Source organism: Temnothorax nylanderi, unplaced genomic scaffold (assembly GCF_030848795.1).
Source record: "Temnothorax nylanderi isolate EJ_2023f unplaced genomic scaffold, tnyl_v1.0 TNYL_tig0553_pilon, whole genome shotgun sequence".
Taxonomy (NCBI): Eukaryota; Metazoa; Arthropoda; class Insecta; order Hymenoptera; family Formicidae; genus Temnothorax; species Temnothorax nylanderi.
In genome coordinates, this window is record NW_027249615.1 from 50411 (window position 1) to 68454 (window position 18044).

The window sequence follows — 18044 nt, forward strand, 5'->3', positions numbered from 1 at the left end:
ATCTCTGTCAGACGTACGCGAGAATACCTAAGCATCTGATACGCGACAACGCGAATCTGCTGATCCTATTCAAACAGGATGGTACTAATTTGAAACACGTGTACAACGATCACGTAAATACCGACATGTCGTACGATGAATTTTGCTCGTTGTGCCACGATTGTTGGCAATGCAAGTACGGATTCGTAGTGATAGATAAGGACAGCGCGCTTTCGAACGGCCGATACAGAAAAGGGTTTAACGTGTTCGCGATACCGCAAAAGCGGTCAGTCGTCGCCGATACGTCGTCGAAGGTGAAACGTTAGCGTTACAGAGAGAGATCGACGCTCTGCTTTGTTTTTTTTTCCCCCGCGATGGCTGCGATCGACGGGAGCGAGACGATTCGCGAACGCGAGAAGATCGTGAAAGATATTGCGAAAACGAGTAATTCAATTCGTAAGAAACTTCGCGCTTTGAAGACCGGTAAGATCGAGAAGGACATTGAGTTGGACACGCACTTTAGACCTCTCATCGGACCGCTGAAAAAAATCGTCGACAACTCGAGCTTGACCGCGGTGAAGAAGGAGAAGCCGGAAAGCGTCGCTGGCGAGGAGGAGGAGGATGCTACACCGAAGATAAAGAGGGAACGATTAGACTCCTGGTCGGATCTCTCATCGTCGACACCGCGTAAATCTAATCAATCAAAATGCTCGATAGTACTACCGATAACCTCTACACCGATAACCTCTACACCGACGCGAACCGTGCAACGTACAAGTCCCGAATTTCTCGAAAACGAAAATGTTTTCGAAACCACGGATGACTCGATCGGGACGACCGTTCAAAAGCAGTTGCAAACGTCGGAGGGGCGAGAATTGTTTATAGAAACGTTGGAAGATCGCTTCGGTCCACTGAGCCGAGTGTATATCTCGTCTGTTTTGGGCGCCGATCCAACGACAGATGCTCGGTAATAAACGTTTTTACGTGGACAAAGCGGATAACATTCATATCGGCGACGTACGATACGCCGGTACACCCGGTATTTACGAGTTGATCTTCAAAAAAATACCCGATGATAAACTCTACACGGAGGCCGATAGGCAAAAGTACAGGAGCATACTGTTGGCGACGAGTGCTCATAAATACAAGCACGATCCTCGCGAGCGAGTAAAGGGTAACAGGGGATACAAGTATCTATGGGTAATCTCACCGTTGATATCAACCGAATCCAAGAAGACAAAATCCGGAAAGGGCGTATTCGCGCCTCGCGCGATGACGCTAACCGACAATAAGATCGACTACGTGCACTGGGACGACCACAACGAGCTGGTGGATCGTCTGCGATTGCTCGACACATCGCGTCAAGCTGGCAACAATGCCCACGACAACGAGATCACGTCGATCATCGAGGAACTTCGCGAGGCTGGGCTTATTATAAATTAAACGGCGCGACAGCGATCCGTTCAATCGGTGTTGAAATGCCGATCAATAAATTTGGATTGTTCGAGCAGAGCGAAGACGCGACGAATGCCATTTCGTACCATCGGTGGAGCGGATTAGTGAGAAATTTCGTGCGCGACAACACTCTGTGTCGCATCGCCACGGACTTTGACGCAAGGTCGTGCAAGATTCGTCGCGTAGCGCAACCTGAGACTGACGGTGACGCTGTTAACAAACTATACGTGGATCAGTGCGTTAAAAGTTTGCGAGATCAACGGAAAGAGTCAGACGAGAAGCTTACCGCGTTCGAGAAGGACGTGCGAGCGTTACAGACTGCGGTAAACGCGCTTCGGCGCGCGAATATCGTTAGATTGGAAACGACTCGCGAACGACGATGAGTGACAAGAAACGGTTCAGCAGAAACGACTATCGAACGGCGACGAGTGAAGAGAGGCAACGGTTAATTAACGACGGCGACGAACAGCAACGAACGACTCGAGAACGGTTGTCGGACGGCTGTCTTACGGTTCAAGAACGGTTGTCGGACGGTTCAAGAACGGTTCAAAAACAGCTCAGAAACGATTACGAGCGGTTCAGAAACAGGTGCGAACTACGCGGTGACAGGAAAGGCTACAAACGGCTAAAGAACGTCGACGACGACTACGATGAATGATAAACAACGGTTAACTGACGACAACGAACGACAACGAAACGCTAACCGAACATGAGACTGTTAAAATCGACCGATGTGGATAAAAATATCGAAAAGCGACGGCTGGTGGACGAATTGCACGCACCGGCGAGAAGAAATTTTTCCCGCAGACACGTCATAGTGCGAAGATACGACGATCTGTGGCAGGCTGATATCGTCGAGATGCGTCCGTACTCGCGTTTCAACGGAGGCCACCACTACATACTCACCGTCATCGATGTGTTGAGCAAGTACGCGTGGGCCGTGCCGCTCAAGGGTAAAGGCGGCAGCGAGACAGCTGACGCTATCGCTGAGTTAATTCGAGATAGCGGGAGGTGCCCTAGTAATCTACAAACCGACATGGGGAAGGAATTTTACAACACCGACGTGCAACGTCTCGTGAGAAAACACGGCATCAATCATTATTCCACGTATTCGGTGATGAAGGCATCGGTCGTCGAGCGATTCAATCGCACCTTAAAAAACAATATGTGGAAGATGTTTACGCTCAATGGAAATTACAAGTGGGTCGACGCATTGCCGCGACTCGTGTCGGATTACAACGCGCGCAAGCATCGAACGATCGGCATGCGACCCGTCGACGTTACCCCCGCGATCGCCGAAAAACTCTTGGCTACGGTGTACAGCGCGATAAAGATCGCGGGCCCGGCAAAGTTCAAAACGGACGACTCGGTACGCGTCAGCAAATACAAGACAATTTTCGAGAAGGGTTACACGCCGAATTGGACCACCGAGATGTTTAAGATCGTTAAAGTGCAGCATACCAATCCCGTAACCTATCTACTCGAGGACTATCGTGGAAAATCCGTCGCCGGAGCGTTCTACGAGTATGAGTTGCATCGCGCGACGTATCCTGACGTGTATCTCGTGGAGAAAGTACTGCGCAGAAAGGGCGACGAGGTTTACGTGAAATGGCGGGATTCGATGGATCGCACAACTCTTGGATACACAAGAATAATGTTATTTAATTCGTACAGATTGTATTTTTTTAAAACATATGAAAAAATAAACTATGTATAAAATATTAAATACAAAATATCCAATATATAAAAATATGTAACGACGTATGCAACATATAAAATGTTTGAAATACATATACGATATCTTTATTAATATTCTTTCTATTATAATACGTTATCTACTATTGCGGGTTTCGTGTTCATCGTGGCGCTATAAACAAATTTTTTTCTTGAAGAAGGGGGGCTGTTATTGCGTATACGTATCTATTTCACACTATTTTTTTACGACGCAGTACGCGAGACAAAGGAAAAAATGCAAAACAAAGAAAAAAATGATCTTTCAAGATTCAGTTGGAGCGAGAGAGAGAGCAAAGGGTATATAACGAGGGATGCATCAAGCTACAGTAGTATGATTTGAGAGCTTAAACACCTCGGTGATACATCTGTGCATTGATTGAGACATTTAAAATCTGTGTGCAGCGATCGAAACAGTTAAAATATGTGTGCAGCGATCGAAACAGTTAACAATCTATGGTGCAGCAATTCATCTGGTAAATTTGCAAATTATTATTTAAAATTATTGGAATGTGATGTGGTATAATTTTTATGACATCATATTTTTTTGTCAAAGGTTTTGACAAAATCGCAGTATGGAGATGGTGGTGGAAGGCTTCGGTCTGAAGCTCACGCAAAAGGATCTTCACACGCTGGTCGACTTAAATTGGCTCAACGACGAAGTGATTAACTTTTATATGAATCTGCTGATCGCCAGAGGTACATCTTCGAACAAATATCCGAAAGTACACGCGATGAATACGTTCTTTTACCCAAAACTTCTGTCGAGCGGTCACTCATCTCTGAAGCGATGGACCAGGAAGGTGGACATCTTTGCGCAGGATCTCATTATTATCCCTATACATTTGAATGTGCACTGGTGTATGTCAATAGTAGATTTCCGCGATAAAACAATTGTTTATTACGACAGTATGGGCAGTGATAATCCGAAATGTCTGGCTGCGCTAAAACTATATTTACAAGATGAGAGTCTTGACAAAAAGAAACAACCTTATGATATGAGTAATTGGACATTTTATTCCGCCAAGAATATTCCGCAACAGACGAACGGCAGCGATTGTGGTGTATTCTCTTGCATGTTCGCCGAATACGTCTGTGCAAGCAGGAAGATAACGTTCACGCATGATGACATGCCATACTTTAGGAACAAAATGTTTAGGGAAGTAATAAATGGAAATATTGTATAAAAAATTTTTTATTGAATAAATGTTTTATAATATAAAATATAAAAATATACGTGATTAATATTACTTCCATTATACATATACATACATTCTTACTAGTACATTACTAGTACATTACATTACATATTATATTACGTTACATACATATGTCGTGTTATACTACTACATACATTACATACATATATTCCTATGTACATACATACATACATACATTACATACATGAATCTTCACTGTTCCTTATTATATAAAAGTATGCGATAATGTCCCCACGGCAACGTATCTGTCGAATCCGGCACGATATATCGCTTATCGTCGTACGGACTCAGAGAGATTTTCGTCTCGCTGATAGTGTACACTTCGTGCATTTTCGATCGTATGCACGACTGCGGTCGAGTCATTTCGATCTCATCGTTCAGACACCGCGTGTAGTCGTCGAACGTGATGGTGCGCGCGATAACGTTGCTTTTGACACCTTTCGCTTTTTTACAGTCTTTTTTACTATCGACTCGCAAGGCATACATTTTAGCCCTAAGTCCAACGAATTCGGTCATGATCGCGCCGTTGTTTTCGTCCTTCATCAGGTCCTGCACTTTTTTATTCACGAGAGGCATACCATAAGCGTTATCTACCGCGTAGTCACTCGTGTCGAACCTGACTATATCATGTTTCATCGTCTCATACGCGTCGTCGCACTTAATATGATAAATCAAACTGTCCGTGTCGGTATACATGATTCTACACGAGTCGCGGTACAGGGGAGACATGTACTCGTGGTGAAATTCGTATAGGCACACCTTCGACAGGTCGAGGATGCACATGCCGACGTAGATCGGTTTGTCGAATTTCACCTCGAGTTTGCGCAGTTCGACGGCTACCAAATTTTCCGAAAACACGCTCCTGCTGTGGAAATTCGGTCGCGCGATCATTGCCTCCGCGCCGCTGCGCCGTATCGTCCGTCCCACTTCGTTAGTAACTTTACATCGACGTGATTGCGTACATTCTCCATCGTTTTCCCGAAAACTGCGTTATACATTTATTTATATAAAGTTTTTTTAAACTCATTTTTGGCATGTGTTTTAAATTTTGTATTGAGTTCGATGTAAGCGCGGAGCCACGCAGATTGAACGAATTACAATACGCGATGTATTTTTGTGACGCGAAGACCGTGGCGCGTGCACTGCTGTAGATTGCGATAATGAATAACGTAACGCTCCTTATCGTTTACCGTGGCGAGAAGTTTGTCCTGCCGTTTGCCGGGCGGTTTATCGCGCATCGGACAGAACGGTAGGTCAGTGTGCGCGTCGTGTTTATCCTGCGGATACTCTAGGTCGACCTCGAGAATATAGCCCGTAGGCGAATCCAAAGCGATCGCGTTAAAGTCGAAATTCGACACGTCTTCGACCCATCGAAACTCCGCGTAGGGCAATGGCCGACACATCGCCCAGCCGTACAGGTTATTTACATCGAAGTACAATAGGTAAGACGACGGTTTCGATGAATCGTACGACTGCATATATTTGTTGTTGGCCTGCGCGTATTTGCCCTAACATTGACTCAGGCCGCCGCGAATACCACGTTCGATAAACATGACCATGTCAATGTCGGTCAGCAGTTCGAAATTGATACAGGTATGTTTCAACATGGCGTCCCACGTAAAGCCTGGTAAAGTGTAGTAGTACGCGGGATCGAGTCCGTAACTCGCGACGCAGCTGTCGCGGAAATTTTCAAACACGTCGGCCAACAGCAATACATCGGTTTTCAGGTATAGATCGCTGTATTCGCCCAGGGTTCGAACGGAGAATCGCTGCCATACGTTCGCGGCGTGCGCGTAATCGCTCTCGGATACGGTTTCACCGGTCAAGGAACTGTAAAATAATCGCGCGGCGGTAAACACGTATCCTCCAGCTTTTCGACGCTGTCCACGTATTCGTATGGAAAGACACCTTTTCGCGTCAATAATTTGAAATCGTCGTTGGATAACGCGGAAAATTTGGAACGTATAATTTTTAATTTATCCTTGTCGAGGAAGGATGCCAATTTTGCGAGACTCGCGCTCAGAAATTTATACGAGTCGATAAATCTTAATTTTATGTCGCTGCGCGAATCTGATCTTTCCGCTGTGTCTTTACATGCTTCGTGAATGAGATGTACTTTTCCTTTGTTATAGGCAGTACATCGATCGAGCCTTCGAACGCGGCAGCTATCTCCTTGATAATAAAGTGTGCGTCATAGCCCGACAGATTGTGGAATATTACTGGGATGAAGTGAGAATCCTTATAATTCAGATTGCACGTCGAGTGTGCCGGACCTCTGTAACGCCCGGTCAGGTGGCAATGATCGCGTACACGATTATCATCCGGCGCGAACGGTTTTTCACATATGTGACATTGCGCCACGCTGCGAAATGTCTCCCACTCGTCTCGAGTTAGGTCTACCATGCATACATTGTCTGACAAGATATTCTTTACGCGATGCGCCAATCCTTTGAGTTCCTCGACGAACCACGCGACGCAGTCATTATCGCGACGAAATCGATACGTTGATAACGTTTTGTCGTACGAGCACTGTACGTAGTATGCTATACTACATACCCGATGATGTTGATAGACGTATGACGCGTGTTCCGTCTCCGGTTGTGTCTTCTGCAGCACGCACTCCAGATCGGCGTACACCACGAAGGGAAGTCGCTCTTTCCTGCTGTGGTTCTTGAAGCTCAGCCACTTGTTGTCCTCGCTCGGCAGTCGGATTGCGCATTTGTTTACCTCTCGGCAGTCCACAGTGTGAGACTGCAACTTGTCGCTCGAACTAAAATAGTGAAGACATCTGCAAAAAAGAAATACAAATATTATACATTTTTTTATATACAAAATATAAAATATTCTATATATTATTTTAAAAAAGTATAGACACTTACCGATCACAAATGTACTTTGTGTGTCCAAGTTTATTAATTTGTGAGCTCACGAGGCGGGATAGATACTTAATCCACGCAAAATGTCCAACATTGTTGTCTCGCGGATCCTGCACGTACAGCAGATTCACGTGTTTGTTACTCGTGTGGTCGGTAAGCCGTATTGGAAGAACGGTTGACGTCTTCTGTCCCTCGATGGTATAGACGTTGACGGATATATTGTTGAGCCGTTCGAACTTTTTAATTTGACTCAATGTCATTGGGAACTCAATGTCTCGTACATTCAATACCGTTGAATAATGCGGGTATGATGATTCCCGTTCTGAATGTCTTTCGGCTGGATGCAAGGCGGCTACCACTGACCACGCAAAACACGCATTATCCATAGACAGTACATTGATTACCGCTCTCTTCGATTTAATGTCTTGAGGCAATTTCACGTGACACCCCGCGCGCAAAGGATTGTATCTGTTGACGTTCACCGTCAAATTGAGGATTCGCGTCAACGCCCACCCACTGTCGCGTTCCTGGAACTCCTCGAGTTTCGCTAATGTGGGTTCGATAACGTGCCGCTCGTACCACTCGCGCAAGTGCGATGTACGATAGAGTTCTTTGTTATTTGTATTAAAACTCTTATTGGCACGTTTATCACCCGCCACAAACTCCCCGTTGAACAAGGTGTTCACTTTGACACAGTTATGTTTTTTTATAATGTCTCGCACTCGCTTGCACACTACGCTGCAGGCGTCTTCCAAAAACTGCCGCGGTTCTACATGGTCTGTATTAATTACCGCACCGGTCATTATCCGCGATTTGAACGCGGCATCGATTTCTCGCCATACGAGTTCTGTCGCGCGCGTGTCGCCACTGTTACCGGCATTCGCATAATCACCACCGCTATGGATAAATTGTCTTTCCTATCGCGTCTTCGCACCCTCGAGTTGCGCGATTCTGGCAACCAACTTTTGTCTCCGCCCGATCGAGAGCCGCGGACGTTTGGTACGACAGCCTTCTTCGAGCTGCTCGACGAATTCTGCGCATTGCAGCGCCCATGTGAAATATTCACCCAAGGTAGCGACTTGGTCGGACAGCTCCAACAGATCGCGTTCGGTTTGCTCAAATTGCTCCATGTTTTATCTATTCAGATTCAGGTTGTTCATCACCACGAAGTCGATGCACATTCCATATTGTAGAATTGTCGATTACGTCACACTCTTCGAAGGGGGCACTTGCACGTGACTCGATCACACGCTGGACAATATCGTTTGCAACGTTGAATTTCAAAGTGCATAAACATAAAATCCATAGGCTTGAAGTAGGGGGCATTAAAATGATTAAGTTTCCAATTAATAATATCATTATAATCATGTTCATAAGTTCTATGAAGCATCAATAGATGATTAGGATCATTGATACGGCCAGGGTACATATACATACGTACCGAATTGTTCATCACCACCAATTCAACGTATTTCCCAATACCTGTATGAATTTTAATGTATGTTGCTTCACAATCGTCGAGCTTTTCAAAAATTTTAGACGCCCAATAGCGATAGTCAACAATAGGCTTAATATGATACGGCACAACGTCAGCACGGTAAGCTGCACGTGATTCTTCCTCGCTAACGCACACGTCCCGCAGCCGTCGATACACTTTTCGTTGCACGTTAGACCTCCAGTAATAAGGAGGATTGGTATCGATAACGACTCCTTGTCTAGCGATGCGTTGACCGGTTCCGCGTATACCTAGTTCGCGATCGCGAAGAAACTGTACCGGTGATATTCGTCGCACATCAGTCAATTTCACTCCTTGATCTTCTTTATGCAAATCATCGGCGACATCTATTGTAATATCTTCCGTTGTTACAACATCCACAAATTTTGGAGACTCCGTAGAGCTCTCGCCACTTGTCCATTCCATGTTGCGCACATTATATATAATGTTCACGTCGCGAAAGCTAATGTTTTTATTTTCGTTGACATTCGCCGCAATCCTTATGCGTCGGAGCGGGACCGTCGATGTGCGTTTGCTGCCACGGTTGATTCCAGTGTTCGTCACAGCGACGATAGGTCTGAACCTCCAAATCCGCCTTTATATGCTCCGGAAGTTTGTCCCACACGTAGTGAATGTGATCACCGCACATTTGCAACAGAACGGCTTTCGGCACGAATTGCAGCTGTTCGGCGCTAAAATCGCGAATGTCCGACGGTCTCGACAGCAGGACGAACATCTTTGCGACTGAGCGATAAAAGAATCTCTTTTACAGAGCACTTGCACATGATAATGTTCAACCATACAATAACGAAGAAACCGCGTTACTTTTCGATCGATGTATAGCTCTCAAATCTCACTACTGCGGCTCGACGCGCTTCATCCCTCGTTATATACCCTTTGCTATCTCTCTCGCTCCAACTGATTTTTGAAAGATCTTTTCTTTTGTCTCGCGTACTGCGTAGATATATTGTTTAGTCTACGCGATAACACCCCTTTTTCCCATAAAAATGTTGTTTACGACGAACATGTTCCGACAGGTTCGACGCGTTATCGAGTCGATCATCGTCCCGATGACGTCATTTTTTCCTTTGTCTTTTACGTACTGCGTAGATAGATTGTTTTTTAAAGTATAAATTATACTATAATTCCTTCGCGCGCATTTCTATTCGAGTCGTATATGCGACGTCCGCCAAAACTCCGGCTGCTTGAATTTTACAATCAAATATCACATATCATAACATAGAAGCGAGGCGTCGATGCTCCAGCGGACGTCTACGCTCGCAGGTGTAATGCGAGATGTATTGCTATCAGTTTTATACACCGCCCATTATATTTTTTTCTTTGGCGACTTCTCCGTTCTGCAATCGTCATTGAATTCAGTCGCATCGAGTCAGCGCAAAGTGGTTCACGTGTTTTTTACGAGTTTTTTTTTTACGAACGCGTGTTCGGACGTGTTCTGTGATTTTGTGATGTCTCCGCGCGAACCGTTTATACCTAAAGACATAGAAGACAGTGAAATTTTGGGGGGACCTGATGCTCCCCAGTTTGAAGACGCTATAGAGACGTCTGAAGGTGCTTCTCCGCGCCCCGGCTTCCGTTTTTCGGCACGATATCCGCGCCTGGCCGCGCGCGGGAAGACCTCTTCCGCCTGACGGAGGACCGATCTCTCCTCGTGGACGAGGCGCTGATTGCCTACGCGAACCGCGTAGCGAGTTTGTAGAGATTCACCGCCCTGCTAAAGTAGGATTTACAATGCTAATAGAAGCTAGATATATACGCGGCGCGACCGCGCACCCCCACGCGGACCCCACGCGGACCCGCGGCGCGGCGCGGACCCCCCCGCGCGGACCCGCGGCGCGACGCGGACCACTCCGCGCGGACCCGCGGCGCGACGCGGACCACCCCGCGCGGACCCGCGGCGCGACGCGGACCCCCCCGCGCGGACCCGCGGAGCGACCGCGAACTCGAACTCGAATGCGGGTGAGTCATCCCGGTGAGTCATCCCGGTGAGTCATCCCCCGGTGAGTCATCCCGGTGAGTCATCCCCCGGTGAGTCATCCCGGTTAGTCATCCCGGTGGTATGTCAGGGTCACCCCCCTCCCCCTCACCCCCTCGTAATCCGATACCCCCCTCTCCCTCACCCCTCGTAATCCGATACCATTGTGTAACCCGATACCCCCCCCTCCCCCTCACCCCCGCGAAACCCGGTACCCCCCCCTCCCCTTCACCCCCGCGAAACCCAATACCCTTGTGTAACCCGATACCCCGCCCCCGCCCCCTCCTCCTTACCCCCCCCCCCCGCGAAACCCGATACCCCCCCTCCCTCACCCCCTCCCCCCCTCATTGCCCCCGGGGTGGAATCGGTCTACTATAACTACTGCGGACATTGAAACATTGTTGAAATGATGTAGAAACGGTCGTGAAATGTTTCTGAAATATTGATGAAAGGTGTAATATTTCAAATGGAATTTTGCAGAAATGTTTCTGAAATATTACTTGCCGAGTGGGTAGTCAACCGAGGGTAGAGAGCTCCTCTGTCTTCACCGAGTGTGTCTCGGCAAACGACCAGCTTCCTCATCCACAAGGCTATCCGACCGGGGGTAGAGCGCTTCTCTGCCTCCATCGAGTGTGTCTCGACAGATACCTCCTCCGATCCAGCCGCTTGCAGCCTTCCATCGGGGGTAGAGCCTCCGTACTCTGCCTCCACCGAGTGCTTCTCGGTGGTCGGACTCGCGCTAGATCAATCCTTCCGCCACCCGAGCGGAATCCACGCGATCCCATCGCCGCGTCCGCGCTTCGCGCCATTTCCTCGATCCAGCCGCTTGCAGGCTTCCATCGGGGGTAGAGCCTCCGTACTCTGCCTCCACCGAGCGCTTCTCGGTGGTCGGACTTGCGCTAGATCAATCCTTCCGCCCTCCGAGCGGAATCCACGCGATCTCATAGCCGCATCCGCGCTTCGCGCCTTTTCCACGCGCCCCGCTCCACGACGCCGGAAAACCGGCTCCGCCCGTACCAATAGCTTGTCGCGCGATTCGGCACGCGAACTTCCGAAAGGACCGGCTCCGCCCCGTACGTACCGCGCTAATAAGCCAATCGGAATATTTACCTCGCGCCGCTCGCGACGAATCGGCCATCCGTCACGATCGCACAACAAGTGTACCCGGCCGCTAGTGCCATCCCGCGAGAATTGTACTTACGCGCGCCTTTCATTGTACCGCGCCGGCTCATCTCTCGTACATACGCGTGCATCACGACACTATACACTGCGCACGTTGCATACTTATAGTAAATTCCTTTCTTGTAAATACGCATGCATCACGACTCTGTACATCGCGAGCACTTATTACTTTATAATAAACTTTCTGTTATCGAAAACGATACGCTTCATTTTGCCATCCCACGCCTCGCTTCTGTTCCTCCGCGCCTCCTTCGAACCCAGCCACGCCGCGAGCTAGATCCGCGTATCGAAGTCAGGTTGTTTTAACTTATATGTAATAAAATTCAAATTTGATTCAGAGTATCAGTTTGCTAATTATAAAAATTTGAAAATTTATATGTCTGAAGTTATTAATACATTGCTGAACATTATTTTATGTAAAATCTGCATCTATATTTGATAATACACTCCGCCAAATAATTAAGAAATAAATTGTCTTTAAAAAAGTAAACTTTAAACAGTTGTGACTTTGTTTAAAAAAATAGGAGTCCAAATCTAAAAAAAGAGTTTTGAAGATTGAAATCTCTACTTTCAAAAGGTGGCAGCTCTTTTTTACTTTCTTCAATTATGGTAATTTTAATGCACAGAAAACTACGAGCTCGACGAAATGGAGAAATTTTTTGTCACTATGGGCGTGTCACATGCACAAAGAAGAATTGAATAAGTTTTTTACTTTTTCATGTTAAAGCCTGAAGTTTTCCCTGCAAAACCTTTTACTACATTTTGATTTCGAGTTTTTCTTATTAAATTATCGGGAATTGAAGAAAAAGTGGACATTTTGACTTTGATCATTCATAACTCCGTTAAAAATCATTCAATTTTGCGCACAAAATATGTTTTACGGGATATTACTTATTCTAATAAATATCCTTGGAATAACCCTTTGGGACATTAGTTTTTATCTGGTGCCTTGCATAGTGCATTTAATTCGCAGCGCGCGCCTCAATGTGTATATCTGCAAAAGAATATACCATCTTTCCATATCCTATTCTATCTCTCTGTTTCCAAAAAGTAAAAGAATCCCAGAGTCTTGAAGTAAAAGTGTTCATAAATAAAAATTAATATTTTGGTAAATTTCTATATTAGGATCTTCACTTCCAATTTGCCTCAAAATTTACATGGAGCTTCCATTCGGTCTAGAATTAGCAGTTATTATCGTATTTTCGAGTGCCGGAAAAGTGGTGGTCCTGATCAGTTCAAAAGTTATAAAGCATTAAAATTTCCGTTTTCTACAATACGAAAGCACGATACAATATCAATATCATTTGATCGATGCTTTGTTTACATTCTTCTTACGGCCCGCTAAACAATATTTTGTTACAGAAACGTTTTTGTAACATCGCAATATAGCCATGCGACATTTTAAGTTTGGTTGCATAAACATTTTAATAACATTTCAGGAACCAGAAATATCCTGATTCAATTACCTTACATATACGACGTTGCACTTACAACGTCCCTGGCGAAAATAAGAAGCTTTATAAAGCGTTGACAACTGTTCAATGAGGGTTTTTTGAGAGTTTATACGCTGTATATAACGTTTCATGAAAGTTCTGGAATTCTGAGGCAACGCTTTTCAGAGAACACTCAGTAAACGCTGAAACGCATTCGTGCAGAGAGTTTGCTGTCAGACTTTTCAAACGTTTAGCAAACGCTTTTCCCAACGCCGTAAGACAAGCGTTTCCACTCCGTTCAGCAAACGCTCTTCCGATGTGGCGAATTGTAGAGGCGCAGTGAACGTTTTGTAAGGCGTTAACGCAAACGGCTTGGAGACGCCCAAGAAACGCTTTTCCCGACTCCGTAACACAAGCGTTTTCCCTCCGTTCAGCAAACATTCTTCTAACAATGCCGCTAGGCGGCGCATCTTTCTCAGATTTAAATACATCTAGCCGCGTATATAAGCAGACCCCCTGCGAGGCGAAAAGCAGATTTTAAAATTTAACGCTCTTTACGCCGTTTCTTCTAATGACAAGAGTAAACGCCCATTAAACGCTCAATAAAGGCTGCACGCAGTTTTCAATGATGAAAGCAAACGCTTTCGACTTATTAAACGCTTAACAGAGGATCTCTAAATGTTTTAAAAAACTCTCAGCAAACGTCATACGTCATGTAAACACTGTGCAAACTCTCAAAAACGCTATATACAAACGCCTTTCAAACGCTGCAGCGTTGCAATTTCCGCTCTACGAACTCTCTACTGACCGTTTCTAAACTCTCACAATGAACTTCCGCAAACGCTCACGTAAACGTCAAACAAACGTTTATGAAACTTCTCATTTTCGCCAGGGGTGTTTTAGGCGTTTGCAAAACTTTATATGTGCGACGTCGCATTTACAACGTTTTTGCGACGTTTGTGAAACTTGCATCAAACGTTAGAAAAACGTTACAACTTTCGTTCCAAAAATAACGTTTATACAACCAGGAACTTAAATTTTCCCCTTCACGGTTAATTTGCAACGTTGCATTTGTAACGTTTTTGTAACAAATGTATAATGCGGGGTCTACCAGCAGGAATAGTGGATTAGGCTGTAAGACGTAATAGTAAAACTGGTTTTTCCAGTGTAATAGGGCGTAGAGTAAGGCCGTCAACGGAATGGTTGAACTCCATTTTCTATGGTCTGCTCAACCATTTTGCTTATGACCTTAATCTACGCCCTATTACACTGGAAAACCAGCTTTACTCCGATGTCTTACAGCCTAATCCATCACTTCTGCTGCCATTGTGGAAGACGCATAATATGATACAACATGCGTAAATATAATCAATCAAAAACATTATAATAATTATTCGCTTATTAATTAATTTATTTTAATAAATAACACACAAATACAGTATTGTGATAGTAAATGGGTTTAATGTCATTGCACATCTATTCTATAATACTATAATGTCGTGTACGTTACACATCACAGATCCATTTGATACGTAAATTTTAACAAATGTGAAACTATTGATTTAAGGGACGACGAGTGTCCTCCCTTGTTTATAACAACCGTTGCTTCTGCATAGTCGCCTCATAAACTCACTGAATTATATCGGACCATCTGCATGGTTTCTTACTGCTTGTGCTTTTGCCTAAAACAAGAAAAAAGACACAAAATTAATTTAGTTGCATCACAATTGCAATTCTACATCTATAGAAATCAAAATCGGCCAAAATTGACTTTTTGAACTGTTAGAAATAGGTAATCCGTCTATATTTATACTAATAGCTAACACTGTTCCTGAAGTTTTAAATAAGAAATTTTGCATATTAATACTGTTATTGATGAGTCATAAACTCCTAAACTCATAAACTATCTTTATTGCTTATCCCCGCAGGGTTTGCAAGTCGTTTTTATAAGGAACGTTACCCAAACCTTTACACTACTACCCTTTCTCCTCTCACTTTAACCCTTTGGACCAACGGCTTAACGTCTCTTTCCGAAAGACGGAGCCCAGTTTGCTCCGCACAAGAGCCTATCTTGCACGGAGGGGCGCAGCTTCGGAAAAACATTCCATGTTTACATGGCTCTAGTGGACTCGAACCTGGTTCCTCAGATTACGAGTCTGGCGCTCTACCACTAGACCACACTGCCGCCCTTGTTATTGATGAGTCTACGAATTGTATTCTCTATACTGATGTGACAGTAGAAACCGGGGGGCATACTAATTATTTCATAGGGGCATGAATTTGTTGTTTCCAAAAGAGTACGCGAGTCTGCAGGAAACTTTGGATATGGCACTCGTAAAATTTGCAACATATCGTTAATGGACCGTTGGCTTAATAAATGTCTATATTTCAAAGTCCATTGTTTCATGGCATCAAGTACAAACTCTTCAGTAGATGAAACTTCATTGTCACATTCGACGTTACATTTATGTAATTGAAAATCATCATCGACGAGCGTTTCTATATGTTTTATGGATTCTACATCATCTATTTCTGTTGGAAATACTGCGGTACACTGATTTTCGGTCTGTGCAAATTGGCCAATATTTTTTTATTGCCATTTTCTTCTTGCGTTACTGACTGGGATGCAGTTTTAGTTTGTGATTTATCACTTATTTTATTTAATTTTTGATTCACCAACAAAGTTTCTATAATAATTCTTTTCTGACTAATCGACGCATATGTCTTTTGGATACAAAGCACTTATTGTGCGCGAATGGGTTGAGGAAATTAGTGTTCGAAGGTTATAGAAACGTTTATGCAGAGTTTTAACGAATGTTTATAATTAAAGTTAATGATATTTACAGCTATTTACAAAAAGTCTTTATTTCGCAAACAACGGAAATTGTGCGGGCGAAGGCGAGCGAGAAATGCGCGTTTACGCGACCAAATTAATGATGCGGGCGAATGCGCGCGGAAAAGGCAGTCACTCGAAGCACGAGTTCGATATCGCAAGCAGCGAAAAAAAGGCAGGAGTTCGAAGCCGACCGAATATATCGCACGGAATACGGAATCTTATTTTCGTCAAGTTCGTTCGGCGTACTGTTATCGAGTGCGAATCCGCGCGCGGAGGGCCGGAGCTTTATAAACTCTAGCTCCGGACCCCCGGCAACGGGCTGAAAATTCGGCGGAGCCAATCGGATGCCGCCACCCCGAGAAAGCAGCTAATTTCGAAAAAGTCAAACTGCTCAGCTGATCTCGGGGCCGGCAACCGATCAGCTATTTTCGCCGAGTCCTTCGCTTTGTCTCGGGTGTTTACCTCGCGCACTGAGGCCCCGAGACAAAGGAAGAGAGCACACGCAAAAACGAGACAGTTTTTCTGTCTCGATATTTCCGAGAAACGACCTTCTTATTTCTAGAATACGATCTCGAATTAACGTCGTTTCCCGGAATACTTTAAGAGCCATTTTACGGATCAATTTATCCGAATTTAATTTATTATACGCTTTACGTTTGATCCCGAACACTTATTTATTTTTCCTGTGATTTTTTCCCAATATTTTTTTGGCTCTATCTGCTCGCGAGTGTGCACCTTGAACAATTATTATACATAAGTAAATAATATGAATTACTTTTTAGGTTAGATAGGTTTCTAGCAAACACAATGCAACATTGTAACGTATATGTAGGTTAGTTGTAATTTCCTACATTTTCTTTCTTGAGTAGGAAATTACAACTAACCTAGCTGTACGTACGTTTTACATGTTATATTATGTTTGCTGGATTATAAATAGATTTATTACTTACCTCATGTCATAATTGATGCGGATCCTCCTCAGCAACAGAATCAGTCCGAGTGCGGGACGTCATTTTTAATTGTTTAATATAATTATATATCACTGAAAAAAGGGGCAAACACTGCCGGACAAAGACGGGCGGGCAAAGACTGCCGGTCGTTGCCGGTATCGGTAGCTAGCGACCTTCTCGCTAACCCACCAATCAGTGCGCTTCTTCCTGCGCCTAGCACCACGGCGCCTATCCGTAACTCAAGCGACAAATAACAGGCGTGGTAGCCGCGACGCGCGCATATGACGGACAAAGAAATCGGTTATAGAAACCGCGCGTCGAAATCTTAAGCTAGAACTACATCTATCGTAACGCTTTGATCGTGATCGTAAGCAATGAAGCCGTCGTAAACCGTATATCTATGCCAATATATCTATAAACACATTTTTCTTTGCACGTCGAGAAAGCTGACAGGTTAGGTTATGTTGTAACGCCAGACAAGCGTCGTAATCGTAAGAGTTCAAGCTGAATCAACTCATACGATGAGCTTACGATAGCTGTTACGACGAGCGTTACGATCGCTTACGGTGAACATTACGATAGATGTAGCGGTAGTTTTACACACGCGGCACACGCCCGCACGGAACGATGGCTTGCCGCGGACTACGCACTACTTCTTCTCGTATATAGGGCCCTTTATAATATATATATATATATATATATATATATATATATATATATGTAGGATGTCAAATTCGGCGGTTTGTTGTTGCGCGTGCGGCGTTGATCACGCAGTATCGGCGTGACACGCAAGTCGCGTGCGTGCGAGTGTGCGGTGCGCGAGGCGAGAGAGAAGCGAGTGAGCGTTTGACGAGGAGAGTAGCGAGCGACACAGTCCGCGAGTTACCGAGA

General features: G+C 44.9%; 1 pseudogene; it reads left to right on the forward strand.

Moving 5' to 3' along the window:
• Positions 1–3740: 3740 nt before the first annotated feature.
• Positions 3741–4352, forward strand: LOC139783881 (sentrin-specific protease 1 pseudogene; annotated as a pseudogene).
• Positions 4353–18044: the final 13692 nt, after the last annotated feature.